The following is a 22,186-nucleotide window of genomic DNA, read 5'->3' on the forward strand; positions in this document are numbered from 1 at the left end:
TTAGTTGGTTGGTGGTTGTTTCCTGCTTGATGTTTAATCAAATATAAGGTTTGTAGATGAATCATAGCTGTGGCCACGTGGGACCTGCTTTTACCAGCGGCATGCTGGGAGCAGCCAAGGTGATGTGGATGCCGATGGGCGTCACCTGGTCGTCATGGAGACGGGCAGTGGGAGGCTGCAGGACGGACCTCACCCAGTGATGAGACATGAAGTCATCACAGTTTGACTCCAGGGGCCTCGGTCCGGTGGTTCTGGTGCTTAACTCATGTCTAACATAGAGACGCATGCTTTGGAGCCCGACCCGACCATTAGCACTGGCTTAGCAGCAGCAGTTTCCATAATTTCTGAGCAGAGCTCCTTGGACAGGAAGCAGGTTATAGCCTCACACAAAGGAGCTCAGTATATACTGCAGCCTTTTATTGTGGGAATTAAAAGGCTGTTCAGAAACATATTTAAACGTTCTCTGGGTTTTAAAGTGACTCCACTAAGAGAGTTAGTGCTTCCCAGTGGAGCTCATTGTGGAGGCGGCATCGCCAAGAACTCTGTTAAATGTTTGAAACAGTTCAGCCTGAAGTAAAGGCCTGTAATGGCTCCCACACACACCAGCAGGACTGTGGTTGGAGCCACTTCGCTGCTCTCAGCGCTGCGTGCACTTCCAGGCAGCAGGTTCTCGTCTGCCTGCGGCACCTCTGCTCTGCTTTTGGAGGCCAGGAGTTAATGCTGCCTCCGCGTAGACTCGCAGGGGTCGCATCTGCCCCCAAGGTTTGGTGTCACTTAGAAAAGAGGGTCCACATTTAACCTCAACTCCACTTTTATAAAGTGTGAATTCATGAAGGACGCTAAACGGTGTAAATGGGAGGCACGGGGAGCAGCTGAGGGCTGGGCCTGACCACAGTCTGGTCTCAGCCTCTGCCAGGTTTACTGTTCTGTGGCCTCGCTGCAGGCTAATGTGGCCGCGAGGCTCTGAGGATCCCAGGCCGGCGGGTGGCAGCAGCTCAAGCCACACAATTCACAGGCATGAGGCCGTTAGAGCTTCAGGCGGCGGCTGGCAGGTACCGACCAGAACGGGCCGAGCGGCTCCAAAGGCCACAGATTGGGCAGCTGATTGGGCCGGGTCATCTGAGGCCGCACTGTGCAGTAGCTTCAAACTACATTTACCTGCGAGGGTGTGATTTCCTGCAGAGCAGCTTTAACTTATTGTTTGAGCGTTAATCAGTTCATCTCATTTATAACGTCTCCACTTACACATTTACACAGAAAAATCACAGTTTGTCTTACACAGGAGCCGGATCGGCCCGACTCGGCCCAGTTCAGCCATCAGCATCATGCACAGTCCACCACGTGCTGACTCAGATTCGGCCCGTTTGACTAACTGACTGCAGGACTGAACCCAGACCGCGTCTAGGTTCTGCTGCAGAGGAATGTGCTAAAAGCTCCGTTCACGGCAGCCAAACCCGGTCCCTCCCGTTAATGTTCCTCTGGACCCGGTGCTGCCAAGACGACATGTAATCATGAAGATCAACACAGCCTAAGAGCTTCTACAGAGGAAACACACACACCGGGTCATGAAAGGTGCTTCATGTTCTGGTGCTTCTGTGCAGAGTGCCAACCAGAACCGGCCTTCAGTGAGTTTGGTTCCTTCATCCTGATGAACTGGGCCGCGGCTTGGTCTGGTTCAGGCTGGACGTCGTACATTATAATAAAGGACGTGATCTGAAGTTTAGAACATGATTCTGTACGAGAAGCTTTACCAGATGAGCTCCACATCCGTAGAAGGTTCTGATAATAAGTCAACCCGCGGTGTTTGCTCACTCAGGCTGAAGCTTCGTCTTCTTCTTCTTTGGTGGCCAGAACTAAAACACTGGCTCATTTCAAACAGTGTCTCGTTGTTGGAGGAGCTCAGCTGGAGCCGTGTGCTGTGAGGAGTTAATCAGTGCAGCTCGTTACGGAGGATGTTGGTTTAAAGGGGCAGAAACATCAACAGACACTTAAGTGCAGCTCGTTAATCCCATTAACATGCGTGAACCCATGTTTGTTCAGCTAATTGGGTCAAATTTTTCAATTTGTGCATTTTGGAAACAGTGTTTGGAGAAAGAAGTTTCCACTCAGAGAAGAAAGACAGAGCTGGTGTCTGCCGCCAGCGCCCAGAGAAAATAAACCGGATCATCAGAAGGAAGAGGCGCAAACAGCTGCAGCGAGCTGGAGGGGGTTCTGTATGGACCAGAACCAGGCCAGGACGCGGCATCAGCTCCGTAGAGGCTGGAGAAAGTTCTGTATCGACCAGAACCAGGCGAGAGGGTGGCATCAGCTTCATCGAGGCTGGAGGAGGTTCTGAGGCAGCGTCATCAGCTTTATTTGTGAGGTTAACAACGGAACGTTGCGTGTTTCGTTTGGACCGAGCAGCTGCCAGAGCAGCACTTACGGTGTGAAAAGTCCAGTGCTAAATAATAACGCAGCTGAACAGAACTGAATCACTCACAGCTCGGTTCTGGCTCCGACTCTAAACTCCAATCAGTTAACTTTACACTTGACAGAGTCCAGAGTGTGAGGCTTCGTCTGGACCAAGAACCATTTGCTAAATGTTAGACTCGAACCTGAACCAGCAAAATAAAACAACTGGTTTGAGGGTGAACACGGTCCAGTTCTGGTTGGTGGACGGGTCAGCGTGGACCCTGACCGGTCTGAGGCTCTGCAGACCCATACACAGCTCACTGAGCCCACCCAGAACATGATCTCTGCTTCAGCTTGAATGCTGTCCCAGAATCAGAGCCAGTCTCTGGTTCTGTTCACCACGTTCACCACCAACAGGATCTGTGATGAGGACCCTTTCAGATGTGCCATCCCCAGCTGAGGTGACCTTTGACCTTTGAGCTTGACGCCCTACGCAGAACTTCCTCCTCCATGTTTGTGTCCTGGGCTCGTCGGTACACGGTGAGGAGTCTCAGCATCCTGCAGCCGGAGAGTCTGAACCTCTCCCTGCTCACAATCAAAACAAGGAAGAGCGGCTGTCAGCGCACGGCCACACGCACACGTTCCTGGAGTCAGAGTGTCACTGGACGCTCTGGTCCCGGTCCGGGTCCCGGTCCAGTCCGGTGACACCAATGCTTCCCCTGCCTTCCCCAGACTCCGGTGTGTGGTAGCAGTGAGTCCTGCAGCTCATCTGCTGCCTGGAGCAGCCTCCGCCGCCTCCCGGCCGCTCGGTTCCTCCCAGGTGTGAAGTGGACCCGACCTCTGTTCTCTGAGATTCTCATTAAGACTTTCCGCCTGTGAAGTCGGTCCGTGGTCTGATGCCGAGGCGCTGATGGCAGACGAGATAACTCCGCCGCTGCTGAAGGCTCCTTGGCTTCTGTGCATCAAAAATAGGAAACTGGACATTTACGGGAAGGCGTTTATCAGGACTGGAATCACACAGCGGACGGTAAATCTGGGAGGATCTGTCAGCGCCGCTCACTAATGGACCCGTCCCCCTGAAGGCCTCAGACCTCCTCCTGAGCCAAGCTGAGCCCGGGGTGAGGCTGAAGAGCCCGTTGGGCCGAAGGCTGCAGTGAATCACATTCATTGTTTGGTTCATGAAGCAGGTTCTGATTCTGCTGGGCCGCTGTAACCGGGTCTCACGGTGGATGCTGCTGGCGTCTCTGGTCCTGGGGTGTAGTTGTTTTGTCGGCTGCTGTTTGTGAGATAAGCAGCTAGCATTAGAGCGGTGAGAACGTGGGCTGCGACCTTTGACCCCTGCGCCGCTCTACGTGCCTCGCGCTGTGTTCGCAGCTGGGCGTATTTCCCAGCTGTCAACGAACGCCTCACATGATAAGACGCCTATAAATAGACCCATCCGCTAATCAAAGCCCAGTGTTGACTGTGATGTCGCTGAGCGGCGTCTCAGAGCAGCAGCGTTGACAGATCATGTCTTCACTCCTAATCGGGTCCGTCCACTTTATTCGTTTGTTCCCTGTGAGCATCCGGACCCGCTCCCTCCTCAGTGGCAGCTCCAGGTGAGGTTCATGGGGACGGACCTCGACCTGGCCCGACACCGACCACCCGACACTTCCTGTGGGCTTTAGAATTCAAAGTCAGGAAAACATCCATTAGTTCAGGATCTGCACAGGAGGGGACGGGTCAGAACCAACCAGTTCGTCCTGTTCTGGACCTTGACCCAGCGCTGGATGCTCCCACCTCGCTCGCTGGGTGGATGGGCTCCAGGAGGACCGTGTTCAGTGCCCCAACATCAGAACCTAGAGGAGGAGCTGCAGAACCGTGACGTGTGCAGAGGATCGTCTTGTTTTCTTCTTTCGGGCCTGTTGTTGAAGAGAATTCGGTCCAGTTATAGGTGAACGTGTGCTGGAGGCCCGGTTCCCAGCGTCCCTCGCCTCATCCTCACTGAGCTGCTTCCCAGATGTGTGTTACTAACTCTTCTTCTGCTCCTGAGTGTTTGTGGTTCAGGTCTGTCCTCAACTCTCCTCTGAGCCCCAAGCGCCGATCTTTGACCCGACTGCAGCCTAAAAATAAACTTGACAGGAGAAATAAACGTGAGTGAAGTCGCTCGTGGGAATCTGAAACAGCCAGAGGTGGAAACACTGAGATCCATCAACACAAGTCTGTCTGACACACTTCAATGATTCCTAAAGAACAGGAACCAACCCAAAACAGCAGGACCCTTCAGTCGTGGTGCTTGGTCTGGGTCGGGCAGGCAGAACCATGATGACACCCTCCAGCAGCCTCATCATAACTGCTCTATATCGACCAATCAGACACGGGCTTGGCTCGGACCTGAACCACATGTGGCTCCTCTCGTAATCCAGGATTGAGTCTGATTACTGTAATTGGCTCGGAGGCCCGGCAGAACCCAGCAAGAGCAGTAAAAGTAGGCTCTCAGTGACGCTATTAACCCTGTCATAACGAGACACAATTAGCTGCATGAAGCAACAAGCGGTCTCCGTGTGAGGACGAAGCACAAAGAGCGTCTGTACCAGGAAACCCACCGGGCCGCTGCCAGGGAAAACACTTCAAATCAGAACCACATGCGGCAGCGCAGGTAGAGCTGCTGCAGCGTCGGGCCAGAACTCAGCTCGGGCCCACGTGGAACCACTGGACCAGGTTTGTTTACAACAGACGCCACGAAATAGCAGTGGATAATGAAAAGGTTGGTATGATGTAACAGACCGGGCCTGAGAGTTCCGAGTCCTGGGCTGGTTCTGGTCCTAATGGAAGTAAAGCTCAGCTTTTCTTTTCTGTCTCTGAGGTCGGTGCTTCAGAAAAATTATCAATTGGATCCATACGTTGTTGTTTTAATACAAAGTACGGGAAAAGTTCTGGTTTGGTGAAAAGCAGGACCAGCGCTTGAACCGGGTTCCTGAGTAACCAGGCACCACCATCATGAGACACGGTGTTCTGAATAAATAAATTAATTCAGAGCTCAGGTCTCTTGCTTCAGAACCATCTGTGTCCAGAAGAAGACAGTGAGTCGACTGATGTGAAAACCAGCAACGTAGGCGGGTTCAGAACTCGGGTCCGAATTAAAGAGGGTCATCAGCAGAGTCTGGGAAGTGTCACCTCACACTCACTTACTGGCCACAGTGACAGCAGAGACGGTACCTGGCCCGGTCCACCACAGGCCCGGCTCCATCATGTCTGCTAAAGGACATGAACTGAAACAGATGAAGAGGGAGACAAACCAACAGGAGGGAGGTAGGGAGGAGCCCGTGCCCGGATGGACTCGGTCCGGTTCATTCACTCTGAGTGAAGGTTCTGAGGCTGGTTCTGCCCTGTAAGTTTGTCACTAACTGACTGTTTAATTTGTGACTTCGCTGCAGGGAACGTAGCAGCTCATCAGGATGATTGACAGGTGTTGGGTCAAAAGGTGGCCAATGGACAGAACCAGCCTCAGGGTTCTGAACTGATCCACTCTGGCATCCGTGCGTCTGCTCGAATGTGTGATCTCCAGGTGACGGCTGGGAAGTTCTGGAAAAACCAGAGCAGCACCTACAGAAAGCCCCGCGGCCTGTGACTGGACCCAAGCAGCCAGGCCCACATACATTGGTGTGCTGGTTCTGACCCGATAAAGGGTCACGTACGCTGCAAGTACCAACATCAAATCAGAGCTGACAGTACGTACAAAGCAAAAAGAAAGTAAGCCATTCCCCAGCACCAACCTGCCTCCACCTCCACCTCCACCTCCACCTGACTACCTCCACCCCTGCCTCACCACCACCTCCTCCTCCTCCCCCCACCTCACCCCTTTCACTTCCACCGCCTCCACTCGTCTGTGCTGCCTGCAATGGTTTTTCCAGCGTGTAACCGGGCCAGCACCACTTTGATCCCGCTCATCTGCGCGTGTCTCGTCTGCCCACACTTTTCCCTGCCGTCGTCCAAGCGGCTCCGTGGAGAGAGAGGCTCAGTGACTGGACCCAGATGAGGTGAGGGACTCCTCCAAGCCGCCCAGGGCTGCAGCATTCGTCCCAAATGCTTTTATCAGCTGCAAAATGGGATTCCTGTCCTGGGCCAGATGACCTAATATACAGCGGGTCGGTTCCCTCCTGCAGCAATGCATGAGCTGACAGAGAGGTTCTGTTTACAGCTGCTCACACTTTATTGGTCCTGCTGGAGAAATAGTTTTTTCCATTGGCCGCTGCTGTGGAGATCAGAGGCTGCTTCCACCCAGACAGTCAGACCTAAGGACCTGGTACCAGAACCTGGGAGTGGCTCCGTCGCTGAAGGCCTGAACCAGGTAACCGGACCTTCACCAGCCAATTAAATCAGCGGCTTGACTTTGTTCAGTCTGCGGCCTTTGGCCCCATAGGACGACGTGCTGCCTCTGATTCCTCGGGCTCGACGCGCTCTTTCATGCATTTGTCGTGTTTTTTATTTGTCTAATTTGTTTCACTTCCTTCGCAGGATGAAGCTTCTGCCCCGCGGCCCGGTTTAATGTCCGACCACCCAGGCAGAACAGCTTTACAAGCAGAGTATAAAAATCTGGTAATGTATGAAGCATCAAGTGTTTGGTCAGTAATGAAGTCCGACGTCTGTTTCCTGGAGTAAATGAGGAGCTGAGTCGTCCAACGACGAATCAGGCAAACGGGTCATGATTCATTGCTTGTACTTCACAGCGTCTGACTGTAAGTGTCCGGTAACGATTATTATCATTAACACTGCACTCTTCATGTTTAGTGGTTCATCACGCCAGGTAGCGGGTCAGGCTTCAAAACTGGAATGTTAGTGACTACGAGCAGCTTCGTTTGGGTTTAGACACTGATCGATGGCAAGCTCTTTTAGCTATTTAGCTCTAGCTATTTTAGCGATGATGATGATGATGATGATGAAGCTTCCTGAGCAGTACGTATCCACTCCCTCGCAGTGGCCTCGTCTCGACGCTCTCAGTTTTGAGGAGCATCATCGAGCATCCGTTATAAAGTGACAGACTCGGCCACAGCTGGAGCCTTCAGCCCCATCACTGGCTCCTCGTGGTGTGAACCTTCATCGTTCACAGACAGCAGGTCGCTAATTATGTCACGTTAATGTCACTTCCCATCAGGCAATGAGCAGACGGGCGACTTCCTGTGTTAACAGAACAGTCGGGGCCTGGATCAACTGGAGCCACCTGTTGCTGCTGATTTGATTTCTTGATGGATGGTGTGAAGTGATGAGTCAGCAGCAGACAGCTGATGACGTCTGACTCTGTTGGGCCTGTTAGACCCATTACTCGTCATTGCTCATCCTCCCTGGCCCGGTTTTTGGTGCCATCATGTCGTCACTGGGCCCATGCGGCTGGATGACATTCCCTCTGCTGCCGGGTTTGGATCGTTGACCAAAGCCGATACCTGGACTTCACACGGTCGGGCTGCAGGTGAGCCAGTGGAATCCGACCTCTCTGTTCTGGTTGTTTATTGTTGGAGGCCCAGTCCTGGACCCTGTGCACCTGTGGCTGCTTAGCCTGCAGCCCTGTTATTGGTCTTAAGACCCGTGGGAGGCCGGAGCGGGTCCCACCCAACCTTTCCATCGGGCCGTGCTGATCCAGATGTAAGCGCATACCAGCGCCACAGTAAAGAGCAGGATTTACCTTCAATCCCCAGACTTGTTGACAATAGCGGCCGGTGCTACTGTGGGAATGTGCTGTTGAGGAGATCCTTCAACTCATGAAGCCCCTCGGACTCGGTTCTGGCCCATTCACACGTTTATGTGTCTGTGTCTTCATCATACATTCTGTATGCGTGACCTGCATATGCTGACCAGGACCAAGGTCCTGTATCTGGGCCCGTCCAGGCTGTGGAAGCCCTGGTGCTCCCAGAGGTCCAGCAGCACCTTCAGTGGTACAGTCATCACTTAACAGACGACAGCAGTGTGAGGTGTGAGGACGATGGTTCTGGTCCGAACGCAAGACAAAAGAGGGAAGCTGACAAACAAGGCCCTGATGTGACTCAGCTGCTTCAATTTGTTTGCATTCTGAGTCGAACCTGGGCTGTGTGTTATTTATGCTATTTGTTGTCTCGCTCTGTCCCACTGAAGCTGAGATGGGTTTAATGTGGAAGAGAAGAACCAAGTCCGCTGCCATAGCATCAGAACCAGAATGCTAACGGTGTCGGTACCATTATGAGTCCAGGAGATAGACTGATTCTGACATTTAAACTGGGACTGACTGGTTCCCAGTTTAAATCCAGCCCGTAAGCATGAGTGAGCTCAGTGTCACCAGAACCCGGAGCCGAGGATCTATTTGATGACTTCATTCAGGAAAAACATGTGAACCGAAGCGAAGCGAGGATCTGATGCTGATTAAGGAAATAAACACTTATTTATTGACATGGCAACAGATGAGATGCAAAACAGATGCTCACTTCAGTCTAACCTTTATCTGTCTGATTGTTTTCTCTGTTAGTTAATTAATCGAAGAACTGTGGGAAAAATGAGAACAGGAGTAGCTGGAGCGTCTCTGTTCCCACAGCAGCTCATCCACAGCAGCTTAAGTGGATTCAGGTGCTGATGTTAATGGTCACGCGTCGGTCTGCTTGGACGGGTTCTGACCACATTTAAACCTGACTTGAATCTTAATCCTTTAATCGAGTCATGACAGCAGCAGCGCCGCGCAGACGTGTCCTTGAACGCATCGTGCTCTAAGGCTGCTCACACATAATTTGTTTATTAACGTTTATCTAATTTTCCCGCATGTTTGTAAAATAAGGGCTGATGTCAGTGGTTTGCGCCTCTGGGCTGCTCGAACTGGGCCAACTTGGTGAGCAGCGCCGGCACCGTGCCGCCGGCTCGCTGATGATCTGGGTGTGGACCCGGGCTAGCGTGTCCTTAACCTTTCAGATTGATGAACATTTGGACCGCTCACCTCAGAACTGGCTTGTTTATTGGTTTTGGAGAGCGACCCAGGAGTCCTTGAAGCGGTTCCAGGTGCTTCGATCGGGTCTGACAGTGAAACGGAGCCGAGCCCAGAGAATGAGAGGGAGCTTTAGCAGAAACTGATGACACAGCTGAGTCTGTGCTGAAGCTTTTATGTTAAACCTGCTCCGGTCTGTGTGTTTGTGCACGTTAACTCCTTCACACTGAGGGTGTGGACCGAAACTCGAGCAGCACAAATTCACAAATTGTTTCAACGACTGGACTTTACCACCTGTGACTCCTCCACATTCTCTGACTGGAAATGATCCACAGATGAGTGATTGTGTTAAATAAACGGGTCGTGGTGTTTTCATTACTGATTAATCAGATTGTTCTGTCGCTGTGACGTCATCAGACAGTGAACACGCACTGGACACAGCATCAGTGACACACAGGTCGGGTCCACAGGAGTCAGAACCGCTAGTGGAGGGATGTTCTGTCTGTTTGACGTCAAATGGAATTAACAACTCAAACAAATCACATTCATTAACAGATCCTGTGGTTTCTCCGACTTCCTCCTGTTCTCGTTTCCCACGATGCAGCATCGCAGCTCTTCCCGTTTCACCTTCGGTCCCATCCCGGTTCTGATTCCCGGTTCTGCTGCCGAGCTGTAGCTGCATGCAAATCGTCCTTTGCAGAACACTAACGCACTAATTTCCTCTGATGGCACCTTGACTTTTAAAAATAACATCCATCCTGCGAAGAGATGGAGCCGTGTGGGGTTTGGAGCTGAACACATGCAGCTGTTTTTTTAATGATTTAAATGATTAATTATGAGCAGCACAAAAGGCCGAACCTCCTCCAAGCTGCTGGATCCAGTTCCTGCATCAATACCTCTTTGATTCCGACAGTGGCTCTTTACAGAACACGCATCAGCAGATACTGCTCCCCAATAAAGGCAATGTTTGCCTTGGCCCCGACTCCCCTTCCTCCTCCAACAAGGACGTCCAAGTTTACATGACACAAGCAGAAGGAGGGAGGCTGCTCAAAAGCAGCTATTTCATAAACCGGATACAGAGAAATTTTCCTCTGTGGAAGGAAAAGGAGGCTTCAAAGAGCAATTTATACGGGAGTATTATAAACTGTGGAGAAAATGACCACACGCAGCAGAGGCCTGACCCCTGGATTGCTGAACAAACAGTCGGAGCAGTGACTTAATTGTCCACTTAAGACGAGAAGCGTGAGGCGGATTATTAGCGGGAGCAGCTCTCGGCTCTGATTGCTCCGCGTATTGACTCTGTACATGCTTCTCTCTGATGACACTTTGGAAAGTCGGCGCCTCGAATTCCAAGAAGTGCTGTCCAGCCCCACTTTGTGCCTTATCTGAGATCCTCTTGTTCAACTGTTCAGTGGCTGAGGCTAATTTACCAGAAAGGGAAAATATTGGCTGAAGGTTTTCAGTTCTAATCCAATTTCATGTTCATGTGCACGAGGCCAAGACTTTGCTCTGCTGCAGGTTTATTGTGTCAGAGCTGCAGTTTGGAGGTCAAGTTCAGAGTAGCGGCATCACATGAATCATTTCGTATCAGGACAGTTCAGCTGCGCCTTTATGGATGAGGCGTTCAAGGGCTGTAGGTGGTTTGTGCTTTAGATGTCACGTTCGCTGCAGGGGCAGGTCTGAACCCGAGCGGCTGCAGCCGGGGGGAGCTGGTCCGGTGCAGCCCAAACGCTGCGTTCAGGTGCAGACTGTGGCCGCTGATGGAGGCCTCGGGGTCACTGTCATTAGTTGCACGTCCTCCAGATGTGCAGACAAACAAAGCCAGGTCTCGCGTTTGATGTCGGAGCGACGCGAGGCTGGGACTCAAGGCATCAATGTGTTTACTGTTCTCCTCTGTCAGTCTGGAGCAGCCGGTTGCCAGTTTACTGACATCACCGGCTCAATAATGCCACTTGGAGAATCCAGGCCCCGCCCTGACGCTGGAGCTCAGCTCAGCTCTGAATCACTGCCGCTCCCTCCAGCCGCTTACCCCCTTTTTCCACCCTTCGCCCGCGCCGCTGCCACGGCCGAGGCGCCTGCAGAGGGCCCTCGCATGAAGGCCTCCACTCTTCACTCCGGCGGAACCGACCCAGCGGCTGCTAAATGCTCAGCTGTGTTACTTAGTGGATAAGCAGAGCTTTCTGAACTCGGACCTCTGGTTCTGGTTCCCACAGCAGGTGGTTCCTAAACGAGCAGTTGGCGTTTGAAGACTCCGCCTCCTGCCTGTTTCTGGCTGGAGGAGCTGAGGACCCAGCTCATCTCCCGCCGTCGGACCACACAGGGTGAGAGAGCAGAATGTTAGACAGAGGACCGGAAAAAGCAGCGAGGCTGAGCTGGATCCAGAGCCAGAAGGAAGTCATTGATCAGCTTCCCTCAGCAGGCAGAACCATAACATGCTCCTTTAACATCTCATCTTTGGAGCAGATGTGACCCATCGCATTTTTGTGGCACCTGAAAATTCCCCTGTGCTGCGTTCAAGAACATTCTTGTGAGGCACAAAGCGAGAAGGTGGCGAGTGGCACCGTGGTACCTGGGTTTATTTAGACTGGGTGCGGGTGCCGCCACGTACCGACCCAGTCCGCTGCCACGTGCAGGTCCAAACCACCCGTCCATCACTGCTGGGACACAATGAATGGAAGACCGCGACACGCTGGGTCGAGCCTTTGAAGGAGTGGAAGTAAAGCTCAGCAGCACATTTACATTTTCCACATGTTTGTCTTTTCATCGCATTAATCCTGACTCCTTCTTCATCTCTGATCCCTACAACAACACGGACTCTCAGAACTAATAAATGGACGGGTTCGATTTCCGCCAGCGGTGCCAAACACCACAGGCTCACCTTCACGGCTCAGGGGTCAGCAGAGGGCACCGGCCCGCGGCCCGTGGGCCCAGTGTTTACCCACAGGGCGGCGCCGCATCGCAGATAAGCTCTGACAGATCGTATCGAAGCAGCTAAAGCCGCAGCTGAACCGTCCACAGCGCGAGGTGGATCTCAGTGGTTCTGACGGGAGGCCGTGGGGCCAAACAGCTGCACCTACGGAACCAAGCGCGTGCTTCGCTCAGACCCGACAGGCGTTCCCACGTGTCAGACTTCAGAGACGGGCCTTCGCAGACAGGTGCAGCCTGTTTGCTTTTCCTTGAAGCTGCTTTGTTTTATCCTGAGGAACATTCACACCGGCTCCGTTGCATAACGGGCCGGAGCCGTGGGAACGACCGGCGTGGCCTCGTTTGTGCGCAGAGCAGACGATCCTCCGGCTCCTCAGCTTCACGTCGCAGAAGCTCGTGTCACGTTTCTTTGTCCAGACGCCAGAAGCTGCACACGGTGTAAGTCTATACAGGAGAATGAGAAGCACCGTCCTGCTTTCCACCACCTCACATCTCTGGACTCTGGTGTTTGTTTCAGCCCTGGGCTTTAACGGATCACTGTTTTATTCCTTGGCTCCGGCAGCGAGGGAACGGAAAGGTCTGAAGCTACACAGCTGACGGACGAGGCGGCGGTGGAAGCTTGTGTTCCTGCTCGTCTCTGGCTCCAACTGGCCCAATTCCCTTCTGCTCATCTTCTGTTTCTCGTTCTGCTCAGGTTCTGGTTCTGTATGAGCATCATCTGACCCTCAGGTCCACTGATCATGACCCAGGACTCACCTGTCTGTCATCCACATCAGGACATGCCGCCGGTGGTTATGAATCAAAATGTGGGCTACCTGGCCTGTGGGGGTCCAGATGGACGTGAGGGCGGAGGCCGGTGTCGGACGCGGGTCTGTTTCTGGTGGAGACTCTTCAGAGGCCTCAGACTCCCAGGACGGTGTGTCAGTGTTTATTCTGCCACCCAGACTCTGCAGCAGAGGAAAACCCAGCCTGTTTTTGTAGTGTTGTCATTGCCTTGGATCTAAACAGAGAGAAGCCTGTTGTTCTGAAGCTGGTTCTGATCCGGCTGCTCCGAGTGGCTCTAACCCGCCAGCAGGTGAAGGACAGATGCTCCGACCTCAGACTGAACCCGTTTGGCTCCTCTGAACCCAGACTGTCCGTTCACGACGGCGGCTGTTTTTCATTTCTCCTGGTCGGGTCCTGAGGGGCCGCGCTTAAACAAACGTGTGACTTTAAAAACACGACCTGCTGGACTCTGGATGGGAAACACATCTGGTCAAGCCTAAAAATAGAACGCTGGTCAGGGGGAATGTGGGTGTCCACAGGCGTTTGAAGTGTTTTAATGGAGTGGACCCGGCTCTGCTGATGGACGGAGGTTAAAGAGACAAACTATGTGTGGAATCCACACGATGCAGCGACGGGACGACGCTGACGCCGTCACAGCGACCGGAGCCTTCTGGGAGGTGCAGCCTCCACATCTGGACGCCACGTCCTGAAGGTCCTGACATCCTGCAGCCACACCAGCGGAGGGACGTCTGCCTAATGTGTGAGATGTTGTCACAGCTGGTGACAAATCAACAAGTCATGGAACAGAATCAAAGTGATGAGATAGTCTTCCTGCTATGTTTCATCTGAAGCGCTTTGTGGTTAATCTGAGATCTGTCTTCACCTACACCTTCACCATACGAGCTCAGAGCGTGGAGCCACTTCCTCTTCCTGCTCCGGACCGCGATGATAATATTGATGATGATGATGATGATGATGAAGATGAAGATGAAGATGGTGTGTCTGGGACTGCCTCTGTCTCTGCCTGAAGCGTTGCTGTGTCGGTGTGTTTGCTTGGACGGAGGCTTCAGGTTGTGTCCTACATTTACCTAAACTTCAGCCTCACCAAGTTGATGCATTAGTGAAGCGAAGCCTCTCGTCGTCTAACACAGACTGCGGCGGATTCAAATCTGATGAGGCTTCAGGTCCGATGACCAACGCTGTTGGCTTTGACCTGTTGGCACCTGTCAAACATCCCACGTTTAGCCTCCTTATCGTATGAATGGTTTCTGTCAGGAAGCCAAACTCCCACTTTACACAAGTCATTTCCTCCTAAATGCTTCACAGGTCAGTAAGAGGCCGAATCCTCAGCTCTGTGATCCGCTGGCTGGGTCTGTGCAGCCGCAGGTCACCGCGTATTGTTCGCCTCCGTCCTCTTCAAACCACAAGTCTAAACACACTTAGGCGGCGGGCGGCCACAAAGCTGCTGCTCAGCCGCTCCGACCAGCGCGTTTAGAAAACAGGCCTGCGGTCCAAAGCACACACACGACTCACCGCTGAAATAAATCTCAATTTCCCTCAGCCACTCGCTCATTTGGCTGTTAGGTAACGGACGGCTCCTCGGCAGGACGTGTCGGCGTGGGGCGACCGTCCTCGGCTCATTTAATGGGGCTGAGGTGTGGTCGCCACATAATTAGCTCTCACCACAGAGAGCTCATTGTGTCCAACTGCAGGACCGCGGGGAAGCGTGCGCTCAGAGCTACGTGTGCTCCACATACTGATGAGCATCCTGATACATGGTGTGGCAGTGGAACCAGCAGCCCTGGTCCTGCTCCTCTGCCTGTCTGTCTGTGGCCTTCTCACGCATGACGTGTTAATGATCCAGATTTTAACAGGAAAGACGACAAAGAGCAAAACGAGCCCAAATCCAAATGGTGACGACTGGAGACGGAACCAGGTTCATTATTTTGTTTGTCTAGAGATTGTGTACATGTTTGTTTGTTTCTGTATTTTATTTTCCTCTGGACAGATCCTCAGCCAGATTGACCTGCTTTGGTTTATTTTGGGGCAAAGCAGTGAAACAGAGATAAACAATCAAGACGTTTGTTGAACTTGCTATGTGTCCTTGACTGAGAATGTTTAAGGTCAGCTGTAGCAGTGTGAAGCCAGAGGTTGGTTCTGGTCCAGCAGCATCCAGTTCATCATCTCAGCTGTAGAACAGAGGATTTATCTGATGCCAGACGTCAACCAGAATAGATCCACATGAGTCGGTGATGGATGGGGAGTCAGAACCTCCACCCAGACCCTCTCTCAACATTCCACCTCCCCCAGAGACAGGTTCTGCTTCTGCTGCTGAGGCCCGGTTGTCTGTGCTTCCTGCACAGACACTGTTTCCACAGCTTCTCCACCTCGGTCCACGCTGCTTCAGTGAGCATCGCTTTCCTGCTCTGGAAACTCTGATGGATGTTGATGAGGAGACTGAGGCATCGTCAGGGGTCCAGGGTTCTGGGAAATGGGCGAGTTCACGCACAGTTCAACGCAGTGATTCAGAACACGTTCTGACTCTAAACCAGTGAATGATTCCCAGTCAAACCCGTCAGTGCTTGTTCTGAGTCCAGATCAGAACTCTCTGACCCTCCTCCTCTCACCTGGGCCACCGGCGGCGCTGCACACACACAGGTACCGCACTGTCTTGATCCCGGTTCAGGTGAGAGGAAAAAACTGTGATTCCAAAATAAGCAGCCTTCAAATATTTGTACAAGTTGGAGCAACATAATCAGTCAGAGCTGTTCATCACACTGTGCTCACTGATCCGCCATCGAGAACCAACATAAACATGTGACGGAACACAGACCAACAGCACTTCAGCTGATAAACAGGTGCTTACGGCTCGTGTGGTTCCTGTGAGCGCGTTGGTTCTGGTCCTCCTGCGTTATTGTGTCCGGGTCTGTGCTGCTCTCTGGATCTGGGTCTGTGTGGTTTACTGCTTCACTGTTCAACCGTCTGCGGTCGTGTTAATGTCTGCTGTGTCCGTCTTCCCCCGTCAGGGGGTGGTGTGCAGAGGTGCGGTGCAGCTTTCTCGGCCTTCGCATGAAATTACATAATTCCTGGAAAGTTTTGTTCAGCGCTGGTGTGGAAAAATTAATTGGAGCTCCCTCAGCGTGCAGTTATTTTAAGACATGCTCGGTGCGAGGCGAGGTATTTTCTCAAATGATACAAACACTCAGCAGCCTCCTCCATCAGGAACTGATCCCACTTTTTCCTCTGGAGTCTGAATAAACTCAATTGTTCAGGAGGAAATGTTTCTAAATCTTTACAAGACTCCAAAATGTGAAATAAGTGAGGTCTTGTCTGCCAGACTGTCAGATTTTACAGCCCATTGGATATTTTTCAAAATAAAATACACCCACTTTGCACAGTTAGTGCTCTGAGTAAATAAAATGAGTGAAGGTGGAGTTTACAGCATTAAAACATGTGTAACAGGCTAATTTTAACTTCTGACGTCAGCGGCATATAAACCTCCTCCAGCAGTTTAGCACCACTCTGTTACTATCACCGTACCAGCCTCTGCAAAACACAACAACAACACAGTCAGTGCTCAACTCCTGCTCCCCAGAGGATAACCCCTCCTCATTCAGTGTTCAGGAGATAAACACTGGAGAGATGAGCCTGATGGGAAAGGAGCACCAGGTCTATTTTTCACAACCAGAAACTGAATATTGCACATAATCAGCCCAAAAGTTAATTCACCTAAAAGCAGCAACATCAATCTTTAACATGCATGTTGGCTCAATTTTTGTTTTTCAGTATCGTATTCTGAGCTGAGCATCAATCACCCGGATGACCACCACCTCCTCCTCGTCCTCCTATGAGGTCAGTGAGCAGGCACAGACTCGGGTGTGACCACACAGTGACGGACCATAAGGTCCAGGACCGACCCCCCCTTAGCAAGCCAAAGCTGAACTCGTCCTTCATCGGAAGCCTTTCATCATCCCAGCTGTGGAGGACTCATTCATCCCAAAAAACAAACTGGTGTTTGAGTCATTTTAAACATTTACAGTATTAAAGCCAGTGTAGCACCCTGTGTTTATTTTATTATTTTACTGACTCAAATAAAACAATACGAAACATAAACGTGTTTTGTGGTCAGCATGTGCTCCCATATAGTTTATTTTAAACTACATAAAATCATTAAATGCTTCATATTTTAGATTCAGGTGTCAGTCATTGTGTCCAGTTTGTGATTAGTTAAGTAAGAGCAGGGGCAAAAACAAAAGGTTTTTATCACAACAGTAAACGTGTCATATACAAGAAGCAGTTAATGTGGTTGAGGAGTGGTCATATTCATGGGAATTTAAATTCTCAGTAGGAAAGACAAAATCACTAATATGCACCAGGAAGGCGAAATAAATCAATGAAGTGGAAATATGAATATACAGACAAATATTCGAGCAAGTTAAAGTATTTAAGTTGGGAGTGTGGTTTGACTCAAAACTAATTTGGAAAAAGAACTAATCAGGCTTATTAAGTCCTTAATAAGTGTAGGAAGGTGTTAAATGTAGTGAGGTGTCTGTCTGGGTCGGGTTGGGGAGAAAGCAGATAAGCATTGAAAAGTACGCACATAGCGTTGATTAGATCAGTTCTGGATCATGGGAGTTTTGTGTTCGAGTCAGCAGCTAAAACGTTACTACAGAAACTGGAAGTAGTTCAGGCAAAAGTATTGAGACTATGCTGTGGTGAGGTTAAGACCACGCCTAGTGATGCTCTGCATGTAGAGATGGGGGAAAAGCCAATGAGACGTGAGCAGCTAGTGATGAGCTATTGGGCTAATTTAAGAGGACACACAACAAATCCAGCATCCAAGGTTCTGGTGCCGAGAAGGGAAAGAGCACATGTGGAATATGGAACATCAAATCTGTAGCAAATGAAGTGGGATTACACCAGGGAACATTCTCCCCCATGTCACTGACAGTAACTCCACCACGGTTATTTCCACAAATAGCAGTTGGTCTTTACTGTATATGTTAAATAACAACCATCTGCCGAGAAGTTTAAGACAATCACTAGTGTTGGTTTCACACATTTCACACATTGTATCATGATTACACTGAAATTTACACAGACGGCTCCAACGATCCAAACACAGGAAGAACAGGGTCTGCATTCACCATTCCAGCAGAATAACTGGTTCTAGAACAGGAGATTCTCTGTATAGAATACAGAGGGCAGTGGGAAAGATGAGGGCAGCAGGAGAAAACACCAGGGAGGACAATATAATATAACGCTATAAGATCACAAAAAGCTAAATAAGACACTACATTTAGAAAACACCAGTCAGGGCTGTGTGATTTTTCTCAGGTGGAGGAATCAGTGGAGCACATTATTTATATTTACACACACACACACACACACACACACTCACTCACTCACGCACTGAAATCTTTGCTGAGGTATTAAAGTCGCCTCAATGCTCGCTTTTTATCTATATCTATATAACATGTATATGTCTACAATTCAGCACGGGACAACATTGGCAGCACAGAGGATGCAGAGATTTATTTTACAGCAGATACTCAGTCCGTCGGGGAGCTGTGTAGTTTTTTTCTAAGGGAAACACAATGTATGGATAGAATTCAGTGTTTTTTTTTCTGATTGATCCACTCTGGTTCACACTCCAGCTCAGTAGGTGGCGATCATGCACCTTTCAGTTGGTTGCCACCTGCTAATTAAAAGACAAGAAAAAGAAGGAAATACATCTGCTACTCTGTGATGTAAGACATGCTAATGCTAATTAGCTTCACAGCCAGCTGACTTCATCTGGAAACCTATGGACGCGTGGTACAGGTGCAAACGCTCATTAGTGTCTAACGGTGAGCTGCTAATGCTGAGTCAGCACCTGGAGCCACGTGGACTCTGACCCGCTGGACCTGTACAGTAAGTACCGGCTAACATTCATGTTCAGATTGATCTCCATGGAAACACCAGGATGACTTACAAATTATTATATATGTGAGTGTACTTAGCTGGAACATCTGGAAGTGACAGACCACAGCTGTATTTTATAATACTTAATAATTAACTTGCTGAACTGATTTGTAGATGTTGCCTCAAGCCTAAAAGTCCAGATGTTGCTAATGTTTTAGCTTGAAATGCAGAGTCACAGAACAGACCAAGTCTCTGCCGGTTCCCAGGCCCTTGAACGCAGAATTAAGCAGGCATGTGTTTGTAATCTGAGCGCTGCAGCGTTGTTCCCAGGATCAGTGTAAAAGTGTGTGTAAGTGATGGACGGGAGCCGACGGGGGGCGTCTGCAGGTTCTCCTCCTTCACCGTAGACGTCAGTGTCTGTCTCTGCTGTGTTCGTCATCATGTACGAGATCCTGCTGTGGCCTCGGCTGACCTGGGATCAGCTGTGGGGGCAGACGATGCGTGTTGCCACACTGATTTCACGTACGTGGAGTTTTTGTTGTGAATCACTGCCTTGATCCCGTCAGCCCACGGTGATGTCGCCCGCAGACACCCAACACACGCATTACAGCATGAGGGAGGAATTCCTGGCCGGGATTGGTCGGCCGGGGTTGACAGGTACGAGACCACACAGAACCGTCACGCTCGCACTGTTTCCTCTTGTAAATATTTAGAGGTGTGTGTTGGAGTCGATGCCCGTGGGCGCTGCTTTAATGACACGGTTACCAGGAAAGAGGATCGCTTTCATGTGGTTCATACCTGTCTGCAGGTATTTCTGCCGGGGGAGGACTCGCCTTTATGAGCCTCATGCAGCGTCGCAGGGCTCTGCTGGAATAAAGCGATCCGATCCTCGGTCTGAGGCTGTTTATGCCACACGGGCCCAATAAAACCGACCTGAACCATCTTCATCCACTGAAACCTGCACTGGAAGCACTTTGCATTTTTTCGCCATGACACCTCTGAGTTTCCTGCTGTGAGAACTAACGTCGTTCCTGTTGAGCGTTTCTCTTCTGTGCGTCTGTCGCTGCTGCTGGTGATGAATTATGGAGGATAAGTGGAGGAAGACGGTGACTGACCACAGGCTCAGCGCCGCAGACCAAAATGACAGAGGTCATAAAAGCCTCCGTGTCAGGAAATAAAAGCTGCTTCTAACACACAGTAAATTACTCAGTCTACTTTTATGTGTTTTTCCAGCTCCAGCGTCACTTTGCTGAGGTCTCCCCACTTTTACTGCTGTCTTATTTAGTGCAGAACAACAATAGAGGCTGGTGCTCAGAGCCAGAGGAGGAGGCCAGGCTGAAATAGCTGCTGGATGCTAAAATCAGCCCAGAGACCAGGAGAAACGACGAAAGCAGGGAGGTGACGCCAGAGCCGTGGCTGAGTCAGCGCCGGTCGGAGGCAGCGAAGGAGGATCTGCTTTGGAAATGTCAGGGGTGATGACACGATGACACCGAGGCCAGTTGGCAGTCCAGCAGTTGGAATGTGACATTTGCGTTGTTCTGAGTGCACGTAGGGGCGGTTGGAGTCACTCGTGTGTTTTGTTCTGATGATCGCTTCATCGCTTCGCTGACATTTAAGGGTCACTGGTTCTGTTTGCGCATGTTGACAACAGGAAGTGTCTGTACACTGATGTGAGAGATCTAGCTGGATGTTGGATGCTGGTCTCTGTTAGGACTTAACGGACCCACCTGGAAGGAGGTTCCATCCACTCGGTGCTGTTACCTTTGTTTGCAGGCCACGACTGTGAAGCCTCCAGCATCCGGCTCGGATCTTCACAGCACAGCTCATTGTGCTGTGATGCATTCGAGGACTGCACAGGGTTACACTAACCATAGCAGGACCGCGGGGCGCCTTCGTTGCTCGCGCCTGAGTCCAGTCTGGAGTCGATCATCAGCAAAGGAGTGTCCGCGTCTGTAACAACAGGACATTCTCCCATCGTTTACTTGGCGTCTGACCGCTTCTCCTCCCTGTTTCACTTTACTAACAACCGGTGTAATCCATCAAACATGAGGTGAAGCAACACTCCCACCTCGCTCTCATTACGCTGATCAGCTGTAATTGTCGCCTGCAGGATGTGTCGGCCTCCCTGTTATTACCAGCGGCTCAAACAATCAAAGTCTTCACCTGACGTCTTGGTGATTTAGTGGGAGGCCCAGAGCGAGGCCCTTTGATCAGGGTCCGTCAGATCCAGTCTGACATGTGTGCGGTTGCTACCTGCTCAGGTGGGGCCCAGGGAGTTGGACTGAGGCGGGTCACGCTTACGTAACGGTGCTGGTTAGGTTCCAGCTCGCAGCGTGCGTCCACATGAAAGAATCGGCTCCTCACGTCTCAGAGCCAGGACTTATCAGGACGGATCCTAGAACCGCGTTCAGACTTTGGGTTTTGGACGCTGTTAAAGGATTTGGGAGAAGTTTTGATTGGAGTTTTCTGTAGCTCTGTAATGATGGTATTTATGTGTAATTTTCTACTTTTGCTTCTCGTTCCTTCCTTCATGGGTGGCAGCACCTTCGAGGTGGAGCCGTGGGAGTGGTTCAGTTTGGGGGCCTCTGCACATCCCAGCTGGTTCTGACCCAGCCTCAGCTCTTCCTCTCCGTCTCCTTGGTAACTGTCTGTGTGACCCTGTCGGCTCCATCCTCCAGTCGGCTCTGGACGTTTTACTCCAACATTTCTTCAGGTCCAAACATTTAGATTCCTGAGTGTCCAACACACAGTAGTTGACTGTTCCCGGCCTCCCCGCGGCTCTGGGCCTCAGGTCCACTGTGGCTCAGAGTGGGAGGCCCACAGTGGGGCAGGAAGCTCAGCCGGAGGCGAAGGGCCACTGATTTACAGCCTGATGAGTCAAGGAGCCTCCTCTGGGACTGAACACTCTCCAGGAGCAGGAGGGATTTGTTTCTAGCAGGACTCTCTGTAATTAGACCGACATGTGGACCGGGGCTGCTTGGCCTGCTGGGAAAGGTAATTTACTGAAGGGTTTTTATAAAAGCTCAGATGGAGCCGACGGGGAGATACTGAGACTCTGGACTTTATAGCTACAACCATGACTCAGCTGTTCTTAGGAATCAGAAGCTGAACAAACAGTTTCACTGCCAGAAGACACAGAACATCCACGTCTCATCGAACGTGTCAGCTGGCGTCTGTCTCAACATGGAGGACATCACACGCCCCCACTTCATTTAAATGACTGAACTGAATTCAACCTCACTTTACTTAGTTCAATCTGTGGTTAGTGAACTCAGGTACTGT

General features: G+C 51.0%; 1 long non-coding RNA gene across 2 annotated transcripts; it reads left to right on the plus strand.

The window, feature by feature from the left end:
- Window positions 1-18,742: 18,742 nt before the first annotated feature.
- On the plus strand, window positions 18,743-20,090 carry LOC114862560 (uncharacterized). Of its 2 annotated transcripts, none has more exons than XR_003786996.3 (3): window positions 18,743-18,913; window positions 19,471-19,561; window positions 19,713-20,090. It is a non-coding gene; the product is annotated as an uncharacterized LOC114862560 (long non-coding RNA). The 2 variants fall into 2 exon arrangements; XR_008695773.1 differs by having other exon boundaries at window positions 19,493-19,561.
- The last annotated feature ends 2,096 nt before the right edge of the window (window positions 20,091-22,186 follow it).

This window comes from Betta splendens, chromosome 9 (assembly GCF_900634795.4).
Source record: "Betta splendens chromosome 9, fBetSpl5.4, whole genome shotgun sequence".
Classification (NCBI taxonomy): Eukaryota; Metazoa; Chordata; class Actinopteri; order Anabantiformes; family Osphronemidae; genus Betta; species Betta splendens.